This window comes from Urocitellus parryii, chromosome 7 (assembly GCF_045843805.1).
Source record: "Urocitellus parryii isolate mUroPar1 chromosome 7, mUroPar1.hap1, whole genome shotgun sequence".
NCBI lineage: Eukaryota > Metazoa > Chordata > Mammalia > Rodentia > Sciuridae > Urocitellus > Urocitellus parryii.
This window is the reverse complement of record NC_135537.1, coordinates 91,002,129-91,020,215: the sequence shown is the minus strand read 5'-3', so window position 1 is coordinate 91,020,215 and position 18,087 is coordinate 91,002,129. Positions and strand designations below refer to the sequence as shown.

The 18,087-nt window shown below is 38.0% G+C and overlaps 1 pseudogene; it reads right to left on the bottom strand.

The window, feature by feature from the left end:
* Positions 1 to 17,739: 17,739 nt before the first annotated feature.
* Positions 17,740 to 17,848, bottom strand: LOC144256329 (small nucleolar RNA U13; annotated as a pseudogene).
* Between the last annotated feature and the right edge of the window lie 239 nt (positions 17,849 to 18,087).

Sequence of the window (18,087 nt, the reverse complement as noted above, 5' to 3'; positions counted from 1 at the left end):
CTCTGTCAAAGACTTGCTCATATTATCCGGGAGGTGATGTGAATTTCAGCAGGTTCACCTCAGAATGAAGAGCCAAATGGGTCAGTGATAAGGGAGCCAGGGTCAGGGCAGGATCTAGTGGAAGGTTTCAGGGGGAGCTTCCAGTACAAAGGGGCTGATGCACTCAGGCAGAGGTCAGGTTCAAAGAGGCCAGGTATCGCAACTTAAAATCATAGCTGGCTGAGGCAGAATCCCACTGTCACCCAGCTCTATGTCCTGGAGTCAGTCCTGGCTAGCTCTAAAATTTGTTAGTTGGATTTATATTATGTATCTGGTTTCAGGGAGAAGTTCCAGGCAGGGCTGCTCTCACATCCTTCTGTGACCGTGGAGGGATGGTGTGAGTGTAGGCTTCTCCTCATCAACCACAGGGGTGGATCCAGAGAAAAGATGTTGGAAGGCTTTCGACAGGCCGAGCCAGGCAAGGGGGCTCCTCAAGTGAGTTTGAAGCAAAGAAAGTGGAGTGCCTATGAAAACATAGCCCAGGCCAATAGAAAGATCTTCAGCTCTGCAAAGGTTCAGAGTCAGGCAGTGAATAAGTACAGTTTTCTTAATAGAAAACCAGAAACTCGTGTCAGAAACATTAAGCAAACAGGCTCTTCCATGAACAGAGGTCATATGCTGACTCCTTACTCCTTCAGAACTCCCAGCTCAGCTGGGAAACATGAGTGGTGACAAGGTGGAGGGTTTTGTAGCCACTGTGCACTTTTTAAGAAAGCTGCTGGGCTGGGGATATAGCTCAGTTGGTAGATTACTTGCCTCATATCCACAAGGCTCTGGGTTCAATCCCCAGCATCACAAAAAGAAGCTGCTAAAGGGAAACATACTAGACTCTACTCTGAGAAGGAGGACATATCACCTGCTCTCTTCAGGAAACACCTCAGAATTCTGAAGTTCTCACATTCCACTAATGTCCTCCATGTAGTAACTGAACCTGCAGCTAGCTAACAGAACATCCCCTCATGAACACGAATCCAAGGGCCCAAAGAAATACACTCTGTAGAAGACAATGATACTGACCTGGCTGGGCACAATTCAGGAGCCACTTGTCAAAAGAAACGAACTTTATTTTTAGAACCACACAGGCCAAACAAAAGAGCTTGTGGGAAGCCGGTGGTGGCAGTTGGGCTCTGAGGGTTTTTCCTGAGGAGCTGTTTTGTTTGGCCTGTGTGGTTCTAAAAACTCAATCGTTCCATTACCAATCTTCCTGATCATGTAAAACCTCACCTCACTGAGCCCTTGGTGTCCAAGCCAGTGTCCCTGCCCTGGCAATGAACTCACCAACACTGTCTGGCTTGACATCTGTCCCTACACCAAGCTGTCCCCAAATCAACTAACTTTGGAGTCAGCTGAGCAGATGTGCAGCAGCATTAGATACAACAAAGTGGAAGACATGCATGGAGAACCAAGGAGCTTCCCACTACACAGATCACACAAGGTAATTTAAAACTGAATGAAAAGCTGAGCCACTCTTCATGAAGTGATAGAGGAAATAGGCTCATGATACTTCCCCAAGGAAGATGAGAATCAGAGCTCCACAGCAGCACTTGACCCCAGGCCCACCTGCCCACCCACTTCTAAGGCCTGGTGTAATATGAAAACACAGTTCCCTCTTTTCAAAACTCACAGGACCTCAGAACTACAGCAAGAAGGGCTGGATTGACTGCAGCCCTTGTACTTCTTCACTACCTAACTCTGCATTTTTGCAGAGTTGAAGATCTTCCTGCTCAGGGCACAGTCCAGCCAGCTGGTCCAAGTCCTGAAATGGTTGGTGTTCAGTAGCCTGAAGAAATTCTCTTTAAAAATTATATGTAAATTACATGTCATAAATGCCACTATTTCAAAATATAAAATTCTGTTATTTTTAGTACATTCATACAACTATCTATATGTCACTACAATGTCCAGACTGGCTGACCACTCCAAAAAGAAACTTGTCATCAAAATCCAAAAGTAAATTACCATTCCTCCCTCACCTGTCTTCTCCCTGGTGGATGTGAAGCACCCCAGGTTTCTTCAACTATAATAATCACAGAGGAGATGGGCATGGTGGCACACCCTGTAATCGCATTGGCTCAGAAGGCTGAGGCAGGAGGTTTGCAATTTCAAAGCCAGCCTCTGGAAAAGCAAGGCCTAAGGAATTAAGTGCAACCCTGTCTCTAAATAAAATACAAAATAGGGCTGGGCATATGGCTCAGTGGCCCAATGTACATGAGTTCAATTTCTGGGAACATAAGAGCCATCTCAGCCTCCAGAGGAGGTCAGTTTCTCTGTACCTTTGCTCTGCACCAGCTGCTGGAAGCTGCAGCCCTGGTAGATGCTCTGCACCCACTTATGCATGTCCATATTTGTCTGTACCACAAGGTAAAAGGTTCGATCCCTGGTCTGGACGTCAAACACAAAGCCACCTGGTAGCCCCTTCTCATGAAATGTCACATATGCATGCACCTGTTCACAGAGGTCCAGGTTGATGATCCACAAGGGCTTCTTGGACTCGTCGTTCTTGTAGTATTCCAGGACATCTGGGTCACTGCTTTCCTGGCTGTTCCTCAGGATGAACCAGCATCTCCTCCAGGCCTCAATCCCACCAGGAAGGAGTAAAAACAAGTAAGAAATTCACTCATTACTTCAAAGGTTTTTGTCCTAAAATTGATTTTGAGATGAAGTCTCCCTAAGTTGCTCAGGCTGTCCTGGGGTTTGTATTCCTCCTGCCTTCTGAACTGCTGGGATTCCAGTCATGGTCACCATCCATCATGCCAAGTGCTTCAACATTTCTCCTGGGTCTCTAAGTTAAGGCTAGGGAGTGTGGAACCTGCAGTCTGCTCATGGCACCAAACCTCTCCTATCCTAGAAAAAAAAAAACAACACTGGCTTGACATGATGGAATGGTCCTCTCCAAATATGGCCCAATTTTTCTAGTCCTATTCACAGGAAAACTATTTTCTACACTACCACTCCTTTGAATGACAATGAACTTTTCATCACAATGATGAATACCAAAGGAAACTGGCAAACATTTTTCAATTTCAAAAAGATAAGAGCTCTCATAATTCCCCATCCATTGTCAATACTCTTCAGAATAAAGAGATAAGGGAGACATTTTCCAGTGAGGGCAAACTGATGACTTGCCACCAGCAAACCTGCCCCATGGAAGAGTCAGAAGAAGTTTCTGTCCATAAAGGACTTATGAGAAGAGGGACTAGCAGGAAGAAAGCACCTAACAAACAGAAGTGTGTGTTGACATAACAGTCACTCCTCTCCACAGGTCTTATAACTCTGGTTTGATGATTAAGGCAAAAGCCACAACACCATTTGATGTAGGAAAAAACTTAGGACCAGGAAACATGGAGCAAATAAATCCCTATGAAAATCACATCAAGACTTTTTCGACAAAAACAACATCACTGCCAACTTTGTATTGATAAAGCACAAGAATGACAACAGCTAAAACAGTTTTAAAACAAAAATAAGCTGAGGAGTTGGTCCACCAGAATTCCAGACTCATCCCATCTCCACAGGCATAAAGACCAACTATAACCAATGACAGAGGTAGAGACACAGGGTCAATACACTGAAAAAGAGCACCAGGAGATCCATAGAAATGTGCCAGACAACTTTGCACAAAGCCAAGAAAGCAATTCAGTGAAGGAAAGGCAGCTTGGTCCACAATGGGTATCAGGGACAACAGGTATCATCCACTAGCAAAACGGAAATGAGCTAAGTCACGATCCTTATACAACTATTAAAGTGGGCCATGGACCTGAGAGAAAACACAACACAGATGCATAGCGTGTTGGTCAGCTCCTCGTCACTGTGACCAAAATACCTGAGGAGGGCAACTCTGAGGAGCAAGGGTTTATTTTGACTCATGGTGGCAGTGTGGTCAGCCAACTCTACTTCAGAAACCTCCTGGTGAATGGGCATGAAAGAGGAAAGGTGCTCAGCAGTTGGCCTCCAGAAAGCAGGCAGAGAGAAAGATAGACAGACAGTAAGGGACCTTACACTCCTTCAGGCCACACCCTGGGACCCACTTTCTACAGACAACCTGATGTGCTTCTCTTTTTCAACACCTACCATTACTTCCACTCAAGTCATTAATTTGTTTTATTGTTGGTCCTGGAGATGGAAACCAAGACTTCACACATGCTGTGCAGGTGTTCTACTATGAGCTATAAACCAAACTGCTCCATTCAAATTATTAATCTATTAGAATGGTTAACCCACTGATGGAAGTCAGGGCCCTTGTAATCCAGACTTTTCACCTCTTAAAACTTCATCACTGCCACCTGAGCTTTGGGGGACATTCTAGACCCAAACCATGACATTTATGAAAACAAAACTAAAGTAAACGGGGAAATCTTTAGAACCTATGGTTAAGCAAAACATTCCCACATTTTACAATGGAATGAAACCTAGAAAAGGGAAGATGAATAAATTAATAAACTTCTGTTCAGTGAAAGCCCTGATTCAGTGGATAAAAATATAAGTTAAAGACTGAATGAACATGCAAACTGCATATGGTGGTCATGCCTGCCATTCCAAAAATGAGGGAGGCTGAGACAGGAGGATGGCCTAAGACTCAACTCAAGGCCAGCCTCCACAACTTCCTGAAACCCCATCTTAAAAATAAAAATTAAAAAATACTGGGGACGTAAATCATTTGTAAAGTGCCCTAGGGTTCAATTCTCAATCCCCCCCCCACGAAAAGAAAAAAATATATAAACTTCACTTTCAGTGAAGTTCTTCTGTTTTGAATGTATAAGGTATTCTCAAAACTCAACATAGAACAAAAACAAACAATCCTAAAAGAAAAAGGCAAGACTCGAGGGCATTATGCTCAGAGAATACAGTCACAGGGAATATGTTCAATGTACTTTGCCATAAGGATTCCTGAACTAAGATGAGTGGGTCAATGGTCAAGGCATGAGAATGGTACATCCATGGACCAGGCTACCACTTAACAAAGAGAAAATACACTGCTGACACACAACAGCTCGGACAAGTCACCAGAGTCTCATGTTGAAACTCTCTGAAAGGAAACATAGCACTTGAGTCCACTGAAGCAACACTGGTCAGATGACCAGGTCACAGACACAGAAGACAACTTCAAGGCTGTCAGGGGTGAAGGATGTGCCAGGACTGGAAGGGACAGAGGTGAAAATAAAGGGAGACTGGCCAGCTGCTCAACACCAGAGCCCTTCTGCACCCTGACTGTGCTGCTCTCAGCACCTGATGAGGCCACAACATGGGGTTTCAAGATGAGTTCACCCAGGAAGGCTGGGTAAAGGGCAAGGGGTCTCCCCACCAATTCTGTCTCAGTGTGCATCTGAAATTACCTCGGTATAAAACAATTAGCCCTTTTAAAGAGCTTAGGCTTCAGGATAAAATTAGAAGGCCTTGCTCACAGGATGAAAAATACTGAAATAACAAAGTTGAATGGTCCAAGCACAGGGCCAACAGCTGCTGTGAACCACTGGAGGTGACCCCAAGGGCATGGGCAAGAGGGCTGAACCCTGCTCCCGGCTGAAACTTCAGCCTGATCTTCCATGGTAACTATGGCACCCCGCCCTGGAAATCCACACTTTGCCTCCAAAACCCTCAATGTGAACTTTGAAAGTGGCTGCGTTTCCAGGGAGACTGGCTGGGAGGAGCCTGTAGAGAAGGTGCCTGGCCCCTCCTACTGTCCGCCCAATCCCCAGCACCCCTGTACCCGCCTGTACTCACACAGAGTCGCAGCTTCTTCTCTGGGGGCAATTTCCTCAGCCAGCCAGAGTGCACTAATTGGCTGCTGTCCATGCTGCCCGTGGTGATAGACCTGAGCGCAAAGTCGGTTGCAGAGGCTGGGAGAAGAGACCTGGGCAGGCTTGTATGCTCACTAGACACGGAAATCCCCAGCACCACGACCCCCTAGCCAGCTGCCTTATGCATGTATGGAGACCTTCAGGCCTGCCACGGAAATAACCCCTTCCCCCTGAGAAGGAAGGGGTGATGCTGAAGGCCCCCTGAGCCTGGAGGGGTGGGATGAAGTGTCTCTGCATTTTCTAAACCATCTGAATGTTAACATAGAGTACCCAGTACAACATAAACACTATGTAACAGTTTAGAAATCTGCATGGTTTGGCTGGGGCGGAGGTGTGTGATGAAGTCAGGTGCACCCAATTCATCTTTCCCTAGAGGTTGGTTTTCTGCATACCAGTGGACATTTTTGCAACATTTTTGCAACATTTTTGCCACCAAGACTGGCAGTTAGTTGGGGATAGGTCAGACTAATTCAGAAGCTCCTCTGGTCTAATTTCCTTAAACAAAAATCCCGGATTGTTGGTTACAATTCCATGTGGAATCAAAGAGTCTTGGAGGGATAGTGTGGCTCCATGTCTTCTGTGTACACATCATCCTTCTCTTGCTCTCTTCCCCCAAAGCTACTGTGACGTGAACCTTCATTTGCAATCTATTTTAGTATTTAGAGGATTGAAATGAAACTAAGAGTATTGTTTTTTAACAGACAGTCCCAGCCAATCACAGTAGGGAGGTCTGAACTGACCAAATGAGACAAACACCATTTGCAACCTGAAAAGCTGACTTTGTAACCAGTTGAGTTGTTTTTGTACCTCACATCTCTTTTCTGTTTGTAAATGCCTCCTGATCCTGTGGCCCTATTATTCTACTTTTGTGCTGCTGGATTGTGAATTTTTTTTTTAAAGTTTATTCAATAAATTGCTTTGCTTCACTTGGTGAAGTTTCTCCATTTAAAAATGACTTTGGGATGTTTATTATTTTATTTTTTGCCAACATTTCCCATCTCTCCCCCCCTTCTTTCTGCATCTTTTGGTAACTTCTAGTCTACTCTGAACTTCTGTTATTCTTCCTTATTAGATATTTTTAGAATTTTATTCATCTAAATGAACTTTATAGTTTTTATACAAAGTGCTCAATTTTTAAAGAAATCATGTTGGAATTTTAAAAGAACATGTATGAAGCTGTATAATTTAATATGGAAAAATACATTGTAACAAAAATATATATTCCTTATTACTCAGGCATAAAGAAGAATGAAATTATGGCATTTGCTGGAATGGATGTGTTATGTAGAGGCACTCCAGGAAACACTCTAAGTTTGAATTTGAAATCAAAAGAGAGTTTTATTTACCTTGCCAGGGACTGTCACCCACCATAGAGACTCAACCTCTGTAGGAGGACAGCAGCTTTCTGGTCCATCCAAGAAGAATATAAGCATAAAACCTACAGCTTAGTGACTTGCTGATAATCATGTAAGCTAGACAATCAGAGAAATTAAAACATTAACATGTGGGATCTGTGGGCTTTAGGAAGGACTGGAAATTTCCAGTCAGCAAGCAAGTAATAAACAGAAGCACTAATAATTAGCTGAATAAGAAAAAAATATAGAAATAAATGTTTTTTTATGTATCTATTAATCATAACCAGTTAGGAAAAAACATATAGGTAAAAACAGTGCCTTCATAATAGCTACAGAAAATTTATAATACATTAAAATTTTTTATTGATATAGAAGAAAATTATAAATCTTTTTACTGAGATGCTTAATAGACCACAAGTCCTCATAGGAGGAAGGACACAGGTCTGGAGAGGAATGCCATAAATATTTGGGTTTTGCTTAGTTGAGAAAGGATCTATGTTGCCCAGGCTGGCCTTGAACTCCTGGGCTCAACTGATCCTTTTACCTCAGCCTCCCAAGCAGTTGGAACAACTGGCATGCAGCACCATGCCTGGTTAATAAACTTTTCATGGCCCTGATTCTGTTGTATATTTTCTTTATAGATAACTTCTTACTTTTTATAAGTTAAAAAAATACTAGAAAGGTCAAGCAGCATAGGCCCTCTCTTCATTCCCTGACCCCAACTTAAGCCTCTGGAGATGGGGCTGCCCAGGGGACTCCGATGCACAGCCAGATTTGGCAGTGAGTCAGAAGCCACTTTTTGCAGAACAGAGACCTCTGAATTTCTTAGCATTCCTGCCAAGGAATAGATTTCAAATAAACACTTAATTTAAGACTTTTTAATGATTCAAACTATTGAAGAAGCTGTACTTACACAATTTCAGCATTGTCTTCACAGAATAGTTTTGTTCAATACTGTCTGAATTATTTTTCTCTATAGGGAAGCTGCATAAAATATTCTTCAGCAACCAGGATTCTTAAAAGTGAAACAGAGATAGTTCCATTACAAATAAAAATTGTTCATAATATACTCATTTAAAATATACCTATATAATTATTATGCTTAATGTAAAACAAAACACATACAAAAATTGTTTCTGATGGCAGTACTACAGGCAAGGCAAAAGCTCTTTCTTGAAGAATGACAAAAAATCTTTATTTTTATGTAAAAAGCAAAAATATACATATAGTACATAAATTGATGGTGAGCATATGTTTGTATGAAAATTTCAACAAAGAAGCCCAAAAATTTAAGAAAAAAAGTGTTTCAATGAGAATTTGGTGGTTGAGACATAATGAACAAATCTGTGAAGAAATTCTATTTATGATATTTAAATATCAACATTGGTATAAAACCAGAATTACATGAAAGTTTCTGTAAATAGATGGATTTTTGCAATAATTAGTATTTGCCAATTTTTCATGAAGAAATAAAATACTGAGATTGGATAATAAGTTCAATATCAGGCTGGGGGTGGGTATGCAGCTCAGTGATAGAGTGCATGCATGGGCTGAGGATAGCATGTATGGGTTCAATACTACAAAACAAAACCAGTACCAAAAAGTACAATGTTTTTCTTCAGATTAAGGCAAATGACAGCTCACTCTACCAGATTATTTCAATGTGAACTGGTCTCTTCCCTGGGTCCTTATTATGCCTGTATGTACACCATCTTTTTTCTCATAAAGTTTAGGAAAAGGTGGTTGCCCAATTTCATCATCTTATTCTCCTGTCTCAATAAACCTAGATCAAAACACCAAATACAAAAAGAAAGTCCCCAAGAGCTCAAAACAAGTTATTTTAATAACAATCGTGGTTATAAACATGCAAAATTACAAGCTAGAGAAGGATCTACTTTTTCCTTAATTACCTATAAATCCCCAATATCTGGAAATTCCTGCTGTCACATTGTTCTTTCTATTCAGAAGACGCCTCCTATTGCAACTGAAGTTTACTTGGTATTGCTCCTCCTTCAGTAGAAGAGTACTCATAGTTATTTATTAAAATGACAATCTCTTACTCTGAGAAGGAAACTAGAAACTTTATCACAAAACGCTGAGACTGACTTGTTGCTCATGTGGCCCCAGACTCAATGAAGACTACCCAGTCACCACCCAGTTACCAGCTCATTATGATCTCTCTCTCCACCTTAAGCCACTTTGATAAGCAGGAGAATAAGGAACACACACTTGAGCACACCATCTGATCTTTGCAACCTGAAGCCAGACCAGCAACCTACCCTTCTGGGGAGCTAAGTGTTCCTCTCTACTTCCTGTTACTGTCTTTCTTGCAGCCACCCTTCCCTAATGGACTTGCTCCATCACAGGAGCAAACTGAGGGAATGCAACAGCTGGTGAAAGCTCCAGGAGATGAAAAACAAAGTGCCCGAACCCATATGCCCTTGACAGGAAGGAAGGTGGAGAAGAGAGAGGCTGCCCTGCACCACCACTTTGGCTCCTGGGAATATACCACACAAACCTACAAAAGAAAAGGAAGATTTGGTATTTATGTTTGATGTCAAGAATCTCTAGTCACATAATTGAACCAAAAGTTCCGTCTGGAAACCATCTCAGCCTACATTTTACCTTACAGAAGAGGAGAGATGTTACCATCTGGACCTGCTAAGCTAAACCCAGTCCCTAGTTAAAGAATTTGAGGAGAAATACAGGTCTCCCAGATTCTGTTCTACTGTTTTTCTTACTACAGTCGTCCCCTCATCCACAGTTTCAGTGCTCACTGGTTAAATAAAACTTGAACATATTAATAAGAAATTCCAGAAATAAACAATTCACAAGTTTTACGTTATGATCCATTCTGAGTGTTTTGAGGAAACCTCACCGTCTCCTTCCATCTTGTTCCATCAAGCCCAGAACATGAAGTATTCCTTTGTATAGTATACCCATGCTGCATGTGCCACCTACCCATTAGTCACTCAGTAACCATATCCATTACAGAATTGGTATTGCAGGTGCTTATGTTCAAGTAACCATTAATGGCCCCAAAGTGCAAACTATCAAAGTGTATGATTATTATTATTATTTTACATATTATTATTAATCTTTTACTGTGACTAATCTATAAATTAAAGTATCATAAATATTAATGTACATGGAAAAACCCAGCCTATATTCAGAGGTTTTCACTTGGGGTTTTAGAACATATCACCCAGAGTTTAGGGGGAGTACTATAAAATCATTGTGACTCCTTAACTAAGAAAATTTTTAGAAAGTAAAAATTTAAAAATGCATTGCTTTAACTTCTGAAATCAGAAAGCTTACAAGTGATTGTCAGTCATGTCATGTGTGAGACTGATATAAAACTGCAACCACACGGTTATCCTCTCCATTCACTTTCATGGCTTTTTCCACCCTCTAAGTTTGTTTACTTCCTGTCACAAATGGATTTTGGCTCTATGAAGATGTGTATTTTTATTTGTTTTGCTTACTGCCATATTTCCAGGACACATCACAGTGCCTGGCACATAATAAGTCTTCAAAAACTACTTATTGGGTGGCTGAATGAATAAATACTTGCAGCTTCTCTTAAGGGGAAACACTTCCACTTAAGTGACATTCATCGACATCCTTACTGAAACACAGGATCATCATACTCAACAGATAATCCAAAGCCTAAAAAATCATGTGTGTGTGTGTGTGTGTGTGTGTGTGTGTGTGTTTATTTTTCTCATCCCTTTTTGTCCTTCACTGGAACCTACTAGTTTGGCCATGCTGGTTGTGGCATCACACAGTGGACGATGGGCACTGATATTGCAAGAAGTCAAAAAGAGGCAGGCCATACCATGGTGTAAGAAAAATACAGAAGCATGCATTGGGCCTAAGTCTAAAGCAACCAAAAGGGGGGTGTCAGCATGAGACTGAGAACTCCAAGCCCTCTGCTGAAGGGTCTACACTGGCTGAGGATTTAAAATAATTTTCTCATTCCAATACCCAAGACTATGACTCTAATGCCTGGATTTGGATGTTGTGCCATTTCCAATTACCCCACATTGATCTTACACAACCAGTATGTCTATCTTTGTATGTCTATCTTCTTTGTATGTCTATCTTCTACCTTGTGCTGAAAATCCTAACACCAGTGATAATTATAAACAACTGGTGTTACCCATAAAGCCTTCATCAGCTTAGGTGACAAAGTATTCTACATTGTGAGTAGTGTTCCAAGACACAGTGAATAAAGCACATATAGAATATAACTGCCCCTCTTCCAGTATGCATGGCTTTATTTCTGTATCTAGACCATGCTGTTATAAAAGTCTTTCACTGCAGTATTTCGTTATGGATGGTCCAATTCACTTTCTTTAATAATAATCCAGAAACAACCTGGATTTACAATGTGTAAAAATTTTAAAAGACAGATAAACAATGCATAATTTAAAAGTAGAACCATAAAATTATAAACCTTACAATCATGATAACTACTTTTAATATAAGTGAGCAAACAAATTCTTAACAAGTAATTTTGTCTTAAACTGTTAGACCAAAGGTAAATCCCAAATTGTATAAGCAACAATAAGTAAGTCATTTTCAATGATTTGCTGAGATGTCTATTATCTCCATATTTTGAAAATATCCATAATTATATTTACAAGCAGGGGTCACAGCTATATTTTAACATTTTTTTTAAAAAAGGAAAAGTAAGTAGGAATACATGTATATTATACTCATATTAAAAAAGAAGTAATGATAAAAAAACAAAATAAATATAAACAATTACCTATAATGGAACAGAGAATGAATTTAAAGAAACAGAATCAAAGTCAAACCTGTTGGAATATATCATGTTACATGTTATTGTTATTAGAAACCCAGATTTCATTGTTAGAAACAAAATAAAAATATAAAAAATTAAATTTGAATTGACATTCTAAGAATTCATGACTTTTCAAATGTATTTCCTTGTTCTGCCTAATGAAAGGGCTTGGAAGCAATGTTGTCCTAAATGTTGAGATCCTAAATGCCAAGAAGCAGGAACACAGGTATTTGTAGTCATATTACTCCTACTTTTCCAATTATTTAAACATTTTATATTAAAAAATGTAAAAAAGAATATTGGTGGGCTGGGGATGTGGCTCAAGTGGTAGTGCACTCCCCTGGCATTCACAGGGCGCTGGGTTCGATCCTCAGCACCACATAAAAATAAAATAAAGATGTTATGTCCACTGAAATCTCAAAATAAATATTAAAAATTCTCTCAGTTTTCTCTCTCTCTCTCTCTCTCTCTCTCTCTCTCTTAAAAAAAAAGAACTTTCCAACATTCTAATTCTAGTAATGTTATCTGCAGGTAACAATTGTAAACCCTGGGGCAGGGGTAATGATCTGAAGTCACTGAAGTGGTACTCAAAGCAGATAGGTCCTAAAAGACATTTGGTTCCTCAAAGAAGGAAACCTCACGAAAATCCAGATTTTCATAGCTTTTCCCAGAGGACCTCCCACTGCTCTGACTCCTTTTCTTTATGTTGGAGTGGTGAAAGGCTCTTTTTTTTCTCTTTATCCCCATCTCCTGTTGGTTCACAATTGCATCAGAGTCTATGTATAAGCTTTTCCTCTACTAGGATATTAGTTTCTGTCAACCCACCTCCAAAGTGTAATGAACATATAGCCCTATGTGATCCCCAATCTTAAATAGGATCTTCTGAGTGAGACATTTCCTGACTTCCCAAACTTTATCTGGTTCTGTTAAGATATAGAAAGCTTATTACAGAAATCCGGAAAACTATTGTAACACACGCTTCCCATACTACTGTTTACTTCCTCCTATTTTCTGGTGATAAAGGGATACACCAATTAATTTTAAGAGGGAAATATCTACCAAAATATTCAATAAAAATGTTTAATTAAATTTAGTTACATTAAGATAAGGTGGTTTCATTATCCTATGATTTGAATTTTCCCACCTACTTTTGAGAAAATGGAATAGACTTTCTGCTATACAAGAGTATAGAATATATGGATTGCATTTGCCTTGAAATGTGGTTACTGCTTGCTACATTTAAGTGTGATGCTTAACATTATGTGTCAACTTGGCTTGAATAAGTCTCAAAATTTTGATGAAATTCCCTTACAGAGGTTGCTATGAAGATTTCTTTAGATGTGGCTGATTTTTAAATAGATTTTCAGTAAGACAAAATACCTGTCATAATTTGATCCAATCATCTGAAGGCTTTTTGAGAAAAGAGTGAGTTCTTCTAAAGAAGCATGATTCTGCTGCCAGACTTCCTTTAGACTGAAACTACATCATCATCTCTTTTCTAGCCCACAGGAGTGCTCTGCAGATTTTAGAATTATCAATCTAAGCAAATGCCTAAAACTAAAGCTGTATCCCCTCTCCTCCTGATACCCCTCCCCTCCTCCCCCTCCTCCTCCTCCTCCTCCTCCTCCTCCTCCTCCTCCTCCTCCTCCTCCTTCTTCTTCTTCTTCTTCTCTCTCTCTCTCTCTCTCTCTCTCTCTCTCTCTCTCTCTCTCTCACACACACACACACACACACACACACGCAAACAATCTATTGAATCTGTTTTTCTAATGAACCTTGACTAATGCAGAGAGAATAGAGGGAAGTAAGAAAACTAATTTAACAAGTGCATGAATCACTCTTTCTATTAGTTATTTTAATTCCCCCAAGAAACCCTAGAAAGTAAGTTTAATTATTATTGTAATTTAAGAGGGGAAAAATGAGTCCCAGAGAAGATAAGAGGTACTTTCCTGTGTAATGGGAAACCATGCAAAGAATCTAGCATGACAGTCTTCATGCCTTCTGCCATTCTTAGATTACCTGTCTGTGAGAGGCACTGGCTAGGGAAACTTGTATTAGCCAGAGACAGCATTATGCTCCAAAAATAAGAGAGACTCTTTGGATTAGAGAGGGGCAAAAATAAACCTCAGATTTATTGTTGGTAAGCTGTGATTGTTGCTGTGGTTTTATTAAGCAATAATTTTTTTTCTGACATTGTGCTGGTTTTCAGAGATTATGAGATAGTCCCCCATTTAAAAAATAAAACACAAAAATATATTTTTTCATTCCATTAGTGAGCTGAGAATGGTTTTTATTTTCTTTCAAATTTTTTTGTCCAATTTTCTTGATGCAGCCCCCATATTTGTAAGTTTCACTGAGGCTAGACTAGGACAAACCTTTGTCCTCCAAATGGAGCATGTGTTTCTATTTCAAAGTCTGTGGCCCACGTGTACCTTGGGTAAGAACAATGAATGGAAGAGATGCCAAAATTATAGTATCCTAGGGGAAAAGCAATGTAGACTAATTGTACTCTCTAAATAGTGAAATAAGGAACAGGCTTCTTTGCTCAAAGCAAAAATTATTTCTATATATCTCTAGTATTTAAAAGTTCCCAAGAAAGCATCCCAAATTTATTCTTAGGACTATTGAATATGATGGCCTTAAGGCACCACACTAGAGGTAGAAATGAGTTTGAGTGGATGACATCTTATTAAATAGAGAGAAAGAGTTTTTTGATGTTAATATAAATGTGTATTTTGATTGATTTTTTGGAGACCCCTCAAAATATTTTAGATGAAAACATGAGTCAGTTAAAATATGATAATAAAATCAAATCTTTTGTACATATTTATGTCACTATATTTTTATTTTGGAACTGGTTTTAAGACTTAACTTAAATTTTATAGCAATGAGCTATCAATTTATTATTTCTGCTTTTTTTTTCTCTTTTGTATTGATCACCCGCAAAACACAAGCTTGCAAGAGGAAATGTCAATATTTCAGACTAAGCAGAATGGGGGCTACCCCCTAACTTTTCTGACCTTAAATTCAGAAGAAATATATTTGATAGGAGATATAGAAATCAAAAGCAAAAAAAAAAAAAAAAAAGAAAAGAAAATTAGCTCAACTGGGCTTAAAATCTGAGAGTACTATTTAGAGCTAAGAAATAAATTTGAGTGAAATGCATCTTAGAATAAAAGCAAAACCAAAATTCCAGTGAAGAAACCAAACCATATATGGAAGATAGAAAGAGTTAAACAATTTATTGGAAAAGCTAAAATTCTAATAGAAATGAGATTAGAAAGAAAAAGAAGATGCAAAATGGATGAAAATGAAAAGAGAAGGTCTGTGAGATCTGAATGCTGTGAGAGTTTCATTTAGCAGGGCAGAGGCTCCTGCATTGCCTTCAGGTTGGATGAGTCCCCAGGCCTTTCTAACGAAAGAGCAGTAAGTGACCAAGTTGCATATTGTGATTTCCTCATTTCTCTCTAATGATGACGCTTTCAAAAACTTCCTCCTTAGCTCTGTTATTCGGAACTTTTTCCCAGTCACCAAAACTCAAAATAATTATTAATTGGAGAAACTGTTTTTTTATGAAAACAAATGCTGCTCTTTGATGATTTTCTCTATTTATGTTAGTTTTAATGTTTTTACAACTTATTGCTGTCTTTCCCCTTACTAAACATGACTATTTTGTTTTAATTAATTTTAACATTTACATAAAAGAATACTTTGTATAGATTTATTTATTCAATGTTTTGACCTTAATAACACTCTCTGGGAATAAAGTTATTTTCCATTATTTTGTTATTGTTGTTTTTCCAAATGAAATTATGCTCTTTTTATGCATGATATTATATTTGAAGAATGCTAATGCAACAATGAAGCCATAATCAAGCTAATTCATAGCCAAAAATGTTGTTTAAGCACCCACCAATATTGTGACTCTCTTTTAAGCTACATTTTTATGCACTTCCATTTGTTTGCTGTTATTTCTAGGGTCTTGAATTTCCAACTAGACTATAAAATCCTCCATGATAGGGACAGTATTTTAATGCTTTTATGACCTCCATTGATATTGGTATAGTGCTCAGTAAAATGTGCATTTGAATAAGTGTGTGTTGAATTGATACAGTTCTTAAACATGCATATAATTGAGTCATGTGACATCTCTAAGTTGCCAAGTTTTTGAGTTAAATAGTAAATTAAAGTAGCTAGCTTCCTTAAAAATGATAAGATTCTTCTAAAATCTCATCATTCCTAATTCAATTTGTTAAAAAGATGCATATTCCAAGAGCCAACAATTTTAGAATATCACTTATTCAATTGCAGTTTTGCTATTTGACTTTAGAAATCTTAAATAAATCTTATTTAGTATACATCTTTTCTTTTTGGAAAGAATATATTTAAAGAGTTAGAACTACATACGTTCATTTTTGGCAAGAATTCTTACTATATTGGCAAGGTTCAGTTGTTTCTTTTAAGATATTTGTATTTCTTAAAAGCTTCACAAAAAAAAATAACAATATGTGAATTATGTGAAACTGAAGTTCATTCTATATGTTGTGTATAGATTTATCTTCTCATATACTAAAATATTTGCTGTCCTCAGCACATTTCTACTGACTCTGGTGCAATGTAAACCTTTGGTAGCTCTCAGTTTTCCTAAACATTTTTTTAAGTTTTTTATTTGTTGTTGTTGTTCTAGCTCAGAATTCTTTTTGTGTGAAAGTTCTTGACTTAGAATTTTAAAAAATGGTTAAGAATTATAAAAATTTTCAGATCCATGTTGTTTTATCGATTTATTGGTTAAAAATTAACTTTTTAAGTACTCATAGCTACTCTTTTTAATATATACTTTTTAGGTGTACATTGACAGAACACAATGCCTTTATTTTTATGTGGTACTGAGGATCAAACCCAGGTCCCACCCATGCTAGGCGAGCAAATCCCACCCCTCAAAGCTACTTTTTACGTGAAGTTGCCTGTGTGCTTCTCTCTTTCTCTCCTTCCCTCACTGAACCTTGATTTCTATGTTATCTATTTGTCAAAGCCATCAGACTTCCATCTGTTTAATAAAAAGAGTGTAAATGAAACATTAGTTTTGTTATAATTAGTTGGTACCTTAATAATTTTAAAGAATTTTTTATCAATTTCTTTTGGTATTTATGCTTGTAAGAAAAAATTAACATTGACACTCATACAAATACTATTAACATTCTGAAAATGGTGAATCCACATAATGAAAAATCTTGTGTTCACTTTTATGTGCAAAATACAATAATTAAACAATTTAGGGTAGTTTTTCAGGGCTTTTCTGTAAATTTTCATCCAGGAGATGAGGCCTGAACATATTTTGAAGCAACTGTGTTCAGGGAAGTGAAAATATTATATACTGGAATTATGTATAGAGGGTAAAGAGATCAAGAAAGTTCAGATCTGTCATTATTTAGAGTTAGACTTTATCCTTTAGTTGGTATAGAATTGTAAAAAAAAAAGATAAAAAAATTGAAAATTGAACAAGACAGTATGTTAAATTGAAAATTAAACAAGACAATATGTGATATGTATTGGAAGGTAATAAGAAAGATAATTCTTTTTGTTCTTTTTAGAAAATTTCTAGGGTGTCTCATTGGCCCTAGGAGGAGAGAACAGAGTAAGGTGGAATTATATCATTTATTAAAAAGAAATAAGAACTCAAGAGAGAAGGAAGGAGTTTAAATGTACCTAATAAAATACCTTCCTTAGCCTTTTTTGTCAACAGATAAGTAATGTGCAAAGGTAGTGACAAGGTGTAGAGCAAGGCACATCTCCCACACCAGCCACATGAACACTCAATAATCATCACACTTATGAACCAAAAGTATCTTTATTCTATTTTTATAAGTTACAATAAAGATTGTTGTCATGATGAAATAAATGATTAAAATTTAATTCATTTTTATATAGGTCATAAAATCATTGCAATCAATTATATCTTGGTTAGTATAACAGATTGGATCATATCATAACTTTTCATAATCATATCAAAACTTCATGATATACAAAAAAATTTGCTGTCAGGAAAATATCTAAAAGAATGGTCTGAATACTTATTTTTGCTATT